The 11,178-nt window shown below is 33.1% G+C and overlaps 1 non-coding gene across 1 annotated transcript; it reads right to left on the reverse strand.

The window, feature by feature from the left end:
* Positions 1–10,889: 10,889 nt before the first annotated feature.
* Positions 10,890–10,966, reverse strand: LOC119620839 (small nucleolar RNA SNORD81). The gene has a single exon (XR_005237404.1). It is a non-coding gene; the product is annotated as a small nucleolar RNA SNORD81 (small nucleolar RNA).
* Positions 10,967–11,178: the final 212 nt, after the last annotated feature.

Consider the following 11,178-nt stretch of genomic DNA (forward strand, 5'->3'; position numbering starts at 1 on the left):
AAAGGCACGCTCCAGAACAGGCAAGAACACTATGTTTGTCATGGTCTATAATTTTGCAATTAATTCAAGGTTACTTTGTTGTTACACTGACACAGTAAATAAAGTAGAAATCAGGAGGCATTCATGGGACTGGGGCTAATCAGAGGTTAACATAGCTGATTAGCATTCAAGATGTAGTTATTTTAGTCTCCACAGCATGAGAAACCTTAAATGCGTAATGCTAAATGAAAGAAGTCAATCTGAAAAGGCTACATACTGAATGATTCCAACTATATGACATTCTGAAAAAAGCAAAACTACGGACACAACAAAAAGATCAGTGGTTGTCACAATCTATTTTTCCAGGAGTTAGAGGAGAGGGAGGGATGAATACATAGAGCACAGACAGTTTTTAGGACAGAGACACTCTTCTATTTGATGCTGTAGTAGTTGATGTATGCTTTTACACATTTGTCCATACCCATAGAATGTATAACATCAAGAGTGAAGTCAAATGTGAGCTACAGTCTTTAGTATGAAAATAATTTATCAATATTTGTTCAATTATAACTGTAACACTGCAAGATGTTAATAAAAGAGAAAATAGGGAAGGAGTCTGTGAAAGGGTAAATGAGAGTTCTCTGTACTTTCCTTTCAATTTATCTGGGAGACTAAAACTGCTCAAAAACTAATGTATTGTTTGAAAAACGTAAAAATAAAAATTACCCACATTGAAAAAATAAAAATTATTGTGTATTCAAGCACAAACGTCTAAGATGTTCAGGTTATCATAAGATTCTAACAGAAACACTCTATTCCATAAAGTAAAAATATGAGAAAAAAATGTGATCAAAAGATTTTTATACCCAGCCAAATTTACTTTTAATTCAAAGGCCATGAAAACGAACATGTTTGAAAGTGGAAGAACTCAGAGAATACTATTTCCAGGAGACTTTCTGATGAATTTGCTAGACAAAAACAAGCTTCATGTAACCAAAATGGTCGAGGTGCACAGACATAAAAACTGATGAATTATTTCTTAGGCAGTGGTGTATTGAGGGTAGCACAAATAGCAGTAATTGCTCAGTCTAGTGCAGGGGTGTATTTTAAAACTGTAATTGTTCCAAATTGCCAGTTCATGGTATTAATACAAATCATACTGACTATAGTCAATTTTATTACTGTTTATATTCTCCACAAATAATGCATTGCCTTCTTACCTATACGCAGGGCAGATCGTCACCACCAGCCCATGCTGACACACCATATAAATTAGGCAGTCTTTTGTTGAGTCAAAAATGAAACAGGAAGAATTCTTAAGAAAAATATAAAACACACACATCCTAAGGAGAAATCTTCCCTTATCTTTTGAGCACTGCTCTAAAAAATTCAGTTTCCTATTTTGAGTAGTTCATGAGTGTATTTGTCAGTTCTTACACTACTGTAAAGAAATACCTTAGACTGGGTAATTTATAAGAAAAAAAGGTTTAATTGGCTCACAGTTCTGCAGGCTTTACAGGAAATATGGCAGCTTCTGTTTCTGGGGAGTCCTCAGGAAGTTTCCAATCATGGAAGAAAGTGAAGGCAAAGCAATACTTCTCACAGCAGGAGAAGGAGCAAGAGAGAGAGTGGGGAAGTGCTGCACACTTTTAAACAAGCAGGTCTCATGAGAACTCACTTTCATGAGAGCAACACCAAGGGGATGATGCTAACCCATTCATTAGAAACCAGTCCCATGATCCAATCATCTCCCACCAGTCCCCACCTCCAACACTGGGAATTACAATTCAACATGAGATTTGAGTGGGGACACAGGTTCAAACCATATCAATAATAAATCTTTTAAATATGGAGGCTGAAGAATGTACCCTTTAAATTGCAAAACTGTCCCCACCAGGACCTGTTGTCTTTTCAGTAGAATGAAACCCACATAAAGACAGAAACTTCTCATAAATAGAACCACTCCTGATAAGAACAAGTAAGATTCGTATTCAAAATCCAAAACACACGAACAAGATTTTACCTGAAGGAAGTAGATAATTGAAGTGGGAAAAAATGATTTCTTGTTTATAGATTTCAAGAAATATTTTTACTTATTCTACAGAGCAACTGCACAATGAAGTGGCTCATTCTTTGTTATCTTCCCAGGACTCTTTCTCAATTGCCTAAGAAGAACACACACACACACACACAGACACACACACACAGAGAAAGAGAGACAAACACACAGTGGAAGACACTACTGAATCAGACATCAGATCACTCCTGTGTTTTGTTCTCAAATCTGTGACTAACTGGCTATGTACCCTTAGGCCATTAAGTATTACATTGGAGTTTAGTTTCATCATTTATAACATAAGTGAGGTTTAGAATACATGATTTCTAACATCTCTATATGAGCTAAGCAGGAGTAATTGAGTGGGAATCATGGTGAAAACAAGAATGAGTGAACAGAAAATCAGGTAAGTGAGAAAGATACAGTTATCAGGAATTGGAGTTGATCACATGATCCAGGTTTAATGTACAGAAATCTGTAATTGCACTCTTTACATCTTTGAGCTTAGTTATAAAATGGGAACAAGTAACTTCACAGAGTTATTGTTATTGTACAATAAGTTACATGACATTTCCCTGTAAAACATTAAATATATACTGAGATCGTTAAACTGGATAGATTTGAAATATTTTTTAATGCCTCTGGGCTGCTTTGAAAACATGTTGACGTTGAAGCTTTAAAGTTTAGAAGTATGTGGAGTTTCAGCCTTTGGAATCTAGTTAGATAAACAAACCTCTCCAGTACTGTATCATTTCACTCAGCCAAGAACCTCTAATTACCTTCCTGCATTCTCCTTTTCCTCTCCCACCCAAAATCAGTCTTTTTTTTTCCTCCAAAGGAAACTAGGTTTCTAATTCAAATTTACCCCTCTGACATCACCAATTACAACCAGAAATAATTTCCTTATTATTGTGGTAAACTTGGATGGACCATGTCAAACTTACGAGTTCCCCTTATCCTGGCCCAAATGAGTATTTCCTCATTTCTTATGAATCACGATAACTTTCAAATGGAAAACAAAACCACCTAAATGTTTTGTCACTTAGTAATTAAACAGGCAAAAGCTGGTGGACGAAGAATCTACACTAAGTGAACTTGCAGGGAAATGAAGGCCATGGCCATGTTTTATCTTGGTTATCAACCTTTGAGACTCACTGCATAGCATCTTAACTGAAGAGGTTGATGTGCACAGTGAGAAGATGGAAGGGTAGATATGAGAAAAGTAAGAAAAAGTAGTATTATCAAGTGTTTTAACTAGTCAAGTCTTACTAGGGACTACCACATTTATGTTCTTTCTGGCAGAACTACAGTTAACTGAAATGTAGCTCTGGATTCAGCAGCTGAATGTAAGTTATATTTAATGGGCTGGCAACTGGACCGTTAATCACCGTGGAAATGAGATGCATGCAATCGCCATTCAAAATCTATGACCCGGTCACTGATGTGTCTTTTAAATCCGATGCACAAAGATAAACTTAAATTTGAAATATGCCTTCAATGGGAAATATGTTTTCAGAGGGGATATATGAATATGCATGTGTGGAAAGGAGGAGAAAAGATAGAGGATTATTATAAGACTTAAAGCATGTTAATATAGATATTTTTTCAAATATCTTCAAATTATGCAGACTTTGTTCACAACAATTAGAATTTACATTAGTTAACAAATTATTCCCACATAGGAGCTTTGAACCAGGAACTCTCAAATGTATTTCTTTTAGTCAACCTGTTTTATGAAGTGATGTCCACAGACTCTGTCTCATTATGTGCTATGGACTGAATTGTGTTTTACCCGAAATTTATATGTTGACGCCCTTACTCCTACGGTGATTGTATATGGAGCTGGGGCCATTGGGAAGTAATTAAGTTTAGGTGAGGCAATAAGGCTGGAGTCCCCATGCTGGGATTAGTGCCATTATAAGAAGAGACACCACACAGCTTGCTTTCTTCTTCTGTCTTTGTCCTATGAGGACACAGCAATAAAGTGGTCTTCTCTTTCCAAGCCTGGGAGAAAGCCCTCACTACCAAACCAAATCAGTCTCCCATAGCTCCATCTTCAAATACTTCTAAACTAAAAAATAAGGCTTCTGAAATATTTGGCATTCAGCAGTCGTTCCATAATACTCAATGGATATAAATGTGGTGTGGGGATTTTGAAAACCAAAAGGAAAAGCTCACTAACAACTTTGCAGGAACATCCCATCCTGAAATGTGCCTGAAAAAAATAGTCCAATACAAGAACACAACCTGCAATGTTGATGATAGAATAGAACTTTTGACTTCAGTCTTAAGATTTCGTAATTCACTCAGTTCTGTGAGCTGCTGGCGCTTTAATACCACTACATTTGGTGACATAATTCAGACACTTTTTTAAACAAGCATATGATGAAAGGTCAAAAGATGAAAGAATCAGTAAAAATACACTGCGGCGTTTCAGCACTTTTTCAGATTTTAAATTGTTATTAATTATTTACTTTGTAATATAATAAGATCCCCGAGTAACAAAAATTTTAAAAGGGATAATTCTAATCTATACATGACTGATTAAAATCAGCCTTTCCTCCTTATTCTCCTAGTAATTTAGAAAAAAAATATGCAAACTCAAAGGTTGGCAAAACGAGAGATGGATTCCAAGTCGAGTTTCTACAGGAGATGTATGGCAGGAAGCGGAGAGCAGCTGAGGAGAAAGATCAGTGCTAACAGGTCTCTTACGAATTAATAAGACTATATTCCCTGAAGGTGAAGCAGTGCAGTGTAAAAGCTATGTGTTGTGTCTACAAAACGGATATAGAAAGTGGATCCCTAGAGCAGTTATAATCCACACATGCATAGAGGCTCACACTATACACAGAATGACATAAGCAAGCCATATTTTTAGACTGCAACCTATCTATTCAGCAGCTGGAAAGAAGAGGTCCTTTGCTTATGAACACCAATTTGCCTAAAATACTTTCTTGCCCCTTACTCTATCACAAGACCCTGCCAGAAATAGCTGCTCTAGGAAACCCGGTCCTTTCAATAATGAATAACTGAGAGCAGTCAATTAAATATCAATATAAGAGTGTCGTGTGAATAAAGAAAGCAGAAGAACATGATTAGTAACAGACAAGAAACTGCTCACCACATAAATGTTGTTGTGTAGGAAAGGACAATTGAAATCACAGGTTTTGGGTTTTTTTAGTGAAATATAAAGCAATTAATTATAAAAAGAACACAAAGCAGAAATCTAAACTTATATGAGTTTGAAGACAGCAGATAGCTGAAATTGAGCTCACAGAACTCCATTCTGAAAAAAAAAAAAAAAAAAAAAAAAACAGAAGAAAATGTATAATTGCCACAGAAAGAAAGTAAAATTGAAGAAAACATAGTTGAAAAAATATTAAGAAATGACAATAAGTGATTCAGAAGCTAGAAATGAGACAAGTAAACAAAATGTGTTAGAAATAAATACTTTTTAAAAAAAATTAGAAAAAATAACATAAAGCACAAATTTGATTCAATATATGTATAACTGGAGTTTCTGAAGTGAAATTCAACTATTATAATAATTAATTTAGGAACATTTTCTAAAATTAAAGATGCCACAAAACTCCTCCAAAGAGCATCCACTATACCAGGAAATATTTGCCCACACTTGTCAACACTGGAATATACATTACTTAAGTTGCAGGACTTAAAAAAAACAAAAAAACAAAAAAACAAAAAAAACCCTATGGTCACTTTTAAAGGGAAAATGGCATCAGGCTCTGGCAACTCCATAATATTCAAGAACAGATGACAATGGAGTGATAGTTACATGATCCTTAAAAAAAGGAAGTGTAAGCCAAGCACAAACCTAACAGTCCTCAAAAACAAATGTTTTAGCTGGATAGTTTGGAGTGTGCAAACTTATTTGGGGAAAACTACTGAAGAAAAACCTTAGTGAATTCAAATATGACTGGTGAAACTATAAGAAAACTTAGTGCCAATAAATCTGCACTATGCAAATGTTAAAGGAAGTTCTTCCAGCAGCAGAAAAATAATGCCAGATGGAATCTTGGAAAAAAATAGCTCCAAATATGGGATATTTGAAGGTAAGAATGAAGGACATTTTTAAAAATTTTATTTAAAGGAAAAATAATAATGTGTTGTTGGATTATAACATGTAGAACTAAAATATAAAATACAATTTATATAAGAATAAAAGAGGATAAATGAAAGTATAAGTTCTTATATTGTATGTGAAGAGCTATGTTACTATTTGAAGTCAGATTATAATGAGATAAGATGGACATTATTAACCCAAGAGTAGCCACTAAAATTTAAAATGTAGCAGGAGGTTAACAGGCAATTGGAGATAAAACAATATACTCAATATTTTTGTCTAAAGAAGACAAAAAATAGGGGGAAAAGGAAAATCAGCAGACAGAAAACAACCAGATGATTCTTTAAAATCCATTCATGGTACATTAAGCGTAAATGAAACAAATACTCTAATTAGAAGAGCTTTTAGAAGTGGATTTAAAAAAGAAAATTTAACTTTGTGCTGCCTAAAAGAATCTCATTTTAATTTAGAGAGTAAGATAGGCTAAAATAAAAAGAAAGATGATATAATAGTACAAAATTATTCATAATAAACTGGATAGCTATATTAATATCTGGAAAAAGAGACTCTAAACATAATACCACAGATTGTGAAGGAAATTTCATAATAATGGGTTAAGTATTAATCAAGAAGATATAATAATCCTAAATGTTTATAACATTTATAACAGAGTTTCTAAATATATAAGTTAAAAAATGACAGAATTGAAAATACAACAGACAAATTGACAATTTTAGGTGGGGATTTTAAACACCCCTCAGTAATTCATAATCTATAGACAATAATGATATAAAAAACTTAACATAATCAGTTAACTTGCTTTAATTGACATTTATAGAACACTCAACAACTGCAGAATATTATTTTCAAGTGCACATTGTACATTCACCAAGAGAGATAATAATTCGTAATCAGATGAGTTTCAATATAAAAGTTTGATATTGCATACAGCATGTTCTCTTATAATAATGAAATTCATTTCATAAAGATATTTGGAAAATCCCTAGTATTGGGATGTTAACATACTTCCAAATAAAATAGAAAATAAAATAAATAGCATGGGAAATTTTAAAATATTTTGAAGTAAATAAAATTAAAAGGCAACTTATTAATAATTCTGGAGCATTGTGGTTTGCAATAAAATTTTAGCTTTGAATTCTTATACTGGAAAAAATAAAGGTCTAATATTATAATTTAAGTTGCTCTCCTCAGAAACCCGAAATATAAGACCAAAGTATGTCTAATGTAACTAGATGAAAAGAAAATATAATAATAAAATTAAAGTCAATGAAAAAGAAAAATATAGAAAGTCAATAAAATAAAAATTGATGCTTTGAATTGAATAAGAAAACTGATACATCTTTGTATATCAATAAAGAATAAAAGAGAAAATATAAATAACTGATTGAGAAATAATAGAGGGGATATGACTAAAGACATTAAATGAATTATTGTTTACGATGAGCAACTTTTGACAATAAAAAATGCACATATTCATTACCACTCAGCATATGAGGTAAAGTTGTAATTTAACATTTGATGTCTAATTTTATTTTCTATGTTCTTAATTGTTACATGAATTGCTGCCAATAATATTGCTTTTTTTTAAATATTTTGAAAAGTATAACTTAGAGAATTGCCAATAAGTAGGAAACTTAGATACTACCTTTTCCCATCCTTTATTTTATTTCAATGTAAACATAACTTTTATTTATTTATATTTTCTTTAAGTAATACAATTTTTAAGAAATTGTACAGGTTTCATAACATTTTATTGTCATCCTGTGCTTAGGTTTTTCTGCCAGAATGGAAAAAAATATATATGTTAGTGGGCTAAAGAGAGAGGGAAAGTGAGTAGAAGGGACAACATGTAAGAATGATCTAATATTAGAAATAAGTGCATTTTTACCTAAGAAATTTATTGTTAAATCTATGATTTTATATTAAAAGAGGTCTCTGAAGATACTCTGTTTAACCCATGATGGTATCCAAAATGTAGTAACAAATTTATCTTAGTAAAGACCATCTGATTCATTTCACTGGTGCTGTTAAAATCATTGATTTTTAGAACACATAAATGAATGGATAGTTTGTGGCTCATTTTATCATGACTTAAATTGATTAATTTATTGACTACCTTTCCCCTCTGGGCAGAAATATTCTTATCTATCTCCTCTCTGTCACTCAATAACCAGGACTAATAAGTACTTCTCACATCTAAAGATTTAATTAGAACAAGAGTAAATAACTGAGAGAAAGTGTCAATACACAGAGAAAGAAGTCCAGTCAGTTTGATCATCTACCTTCCTTACACTGCAGTGTATTAGTTCAAAACTCCACTTGAGCATCTCCCACATGCTGGGATAGGTACCATCATGTAGATGCTTCCTAAAATTAGCTAGTAGGTGAATTTCTTTTACTAACAACTTAGTCACAACATATGATAAAATGCCCAGGTATTCTAAAATGCCACGCATGTTGATGCATTCCTTTCAAGAAAGGCATCAGAAAATATTTGTATAGGGATTGCTGTTTAGGTTGGACCTCTAATGAAGTTCAGGTCTATCCAACAAGGAGTAATGAAGAAACAGGGAGTAGGAGGTAAAGCAGTACAATATAAATAAGTATAGAAAGCAGTGAACGGCAGGTGTTTTGTGATTAGTATATTAATACACTGGCAACACAGAGGGTAGTTTCAGTGAAGAGGTATTTTGACATCAAATGCAGAGCACCTTCATCATTATGCTGATGAGTTTAGAAGAGATTACATTGCAATTATAGTTGGGGTCTTCCACAACAGTCCAATTGAGAATGAAGATCTTAAATGTCATTATCATGGCTGGAAGGAACAGAAGATAACAGACAACAAGGGAAAATTTCATTTTGAAATGGTGTGGGGAAATCCATATTTTATGTCAGAATTTTTAGTTGTTCAAATTAAACCTTGAAAAAAATTGAAATATGTATTCACTTATAAATTTAGAACATCTATATAAGACCCCATTAAAAAGCTAAGTGTTATTCATCCATAAAAAAGAATGGAATTCTCTCATTTGCAGCAACATGGATGGAACTGTAGTTCATTATAATAAGTGAAATAAGCCAGGCATAGAAAAATAAGTATTTCATCTTCTCACTCATTTGTGGGAGCTAAAAAGTATAGTTCAGTAGGTAGAGAGTAGAATGGTGGTTACCAGAGGCTGGGAATAAAAGAGAGGAGGAGGGGGATGAAGAAAATTTGTTTAATGGGTACAAAAATACAGCTAGATAGAAGGAAGAGGTTTTAGTATTTGATAATGTAGTAGGAAAATTATAGTTAACCACAATTTATTGTATATTTTTAAATAGACGAGAAGAATGGTAATGTTCTCAACACAAAGATAAAATAAATGTTTGAGGTTATGGATGTCCCCATTATCCTGATTTGATCACTACACATTGCATACATGTATAAAAATATCACATGTATCCAATAATATTTACAACTATGTTATAGCTATTAAAAAGCTAAGTGATAAATAAAATTTTGATAAAATATTTTAATACAAGTAATTAGCTGAAGTGTTGATATCTTATATAGATAGGCATGTGTGTATATTTAAGTATGTGTGCACATGTATTATGTTGATGCAAAACATAAAAATTGCAGGTTTTGCAATTGAAAGTGATAGCAAAAACCACTATTGCTTTTACACAAAGCTAATATGTGGAAAGTTTAAAGAGAACAATCCAATAGGAAAATCAACAAAGATTCTTGATATGGTTTGACTGTGTCCACACATGAAAATCTAATCTTAAATTGTAATTCCCCAAATCCCCACATTTAGAAACTATGTGGAGGTAACTGAAACATGGGGGCAGTTTCCCCCATGCTGTTCTCGTGATAGTGAATGAGTTTTCACAAGATTGGATGATCGTGTAAGTGCTTGGTAGTTCCTCCTGCCTTGATTCTCCTTCCTCTCACCTTGTGAAGAAGGTGCCTTGCTTCCCCATACTCTTCTGCCATGATCCTAAGTTTTCTGAGGCCTCCCTAGCCAAGCTGAACTGTGAATCAATTTAACCTCTTTCCTTTATAGATTGCCCAGTCTTGGGCAGTTCTTTATAGCAGTATGAAAGCAGACTAATATAACTCTGAATTGGTAATTCACAGAAAAATAAATGCGAATAACAGAAATATTCATAAAACATGTTTAACTTTACTAGTAATAAGTTGCAAATAGAAAAGAACATAAACCATTATTTTTGCTATTTAATTGCTAAAACTGAAAATATCTTAAATAGTGCAATATTGGTGAGGTCATGGGAAACCGGACACGTTCTGGCATTCTGCAATGGGTAAGAAGACGGGCTCTGAAGTCATCACGAAGAGGACTCAAACCATTTTCCAGCTGAGTCACTTTGGGTAATCTGCCTATCAGATCTTAGCCCTCCGTATTTCCTCTTTCTGAAATTCATTCACTCAGTCATCGCCATGGTTCTCTACCTCACTTGATATAGTTTGCTACTAAAATATTAGCATATTAGGACTATCAACCTGATCACATGTTTAAAATAGCAACAGAAAATTTTATATTATTACCCACTATTCCTTACTCTATCTAAATTTACCTGTTAATCCTTACCAAGACCAAGAAAATGTATTTCTTTTAACTACTTATATCCTCTGGTAGATTATAAACTCCATGACCTTGGGGCTTATCCACGTCTTCATTCACCAAACAAAATAGTCAACATAGCAGAGCAGACATCCAATAGTTATATGTTTTTTTACAGGATATCTGACCTGTTATTATTATCAAATAATCAGTGAGCGAGTTACAGTTGGAGTGAGATTATCGTATATCCAAAAGCTATTTTTGAATAAATAAATACATGAGTAATACACAGCTAGGGTCCTAATTTTTCTCATTCATAAAATCAGGATAATAAGAACGGCTTCCTGTGGTCATTTTGAAGGTGTTTAAATATGATTCAATGTCCAGCACAGTTTTTAGTGCTTAGTTATCACTAAACATGTAATTGAAATTTTTATTTCTTATTGCTTTTCTACAATTTCAGT

The sequence above is a fragment of the Chlorocebus sabaeus genome, chromosome 4 (assembly GCF_047675955.1).
Source record: "Chlorocebus sabaeus isolate Y175 chromosome 4, mChlSab1.0.hap1, whole genome shotgun sequence".
Lineage (NCBI taxonomy): Eukaryota > Metazoa > Chordata > Mammalia > Primates > Cercopithecidae > Chlorocebus > Chlorocebus sabaeus.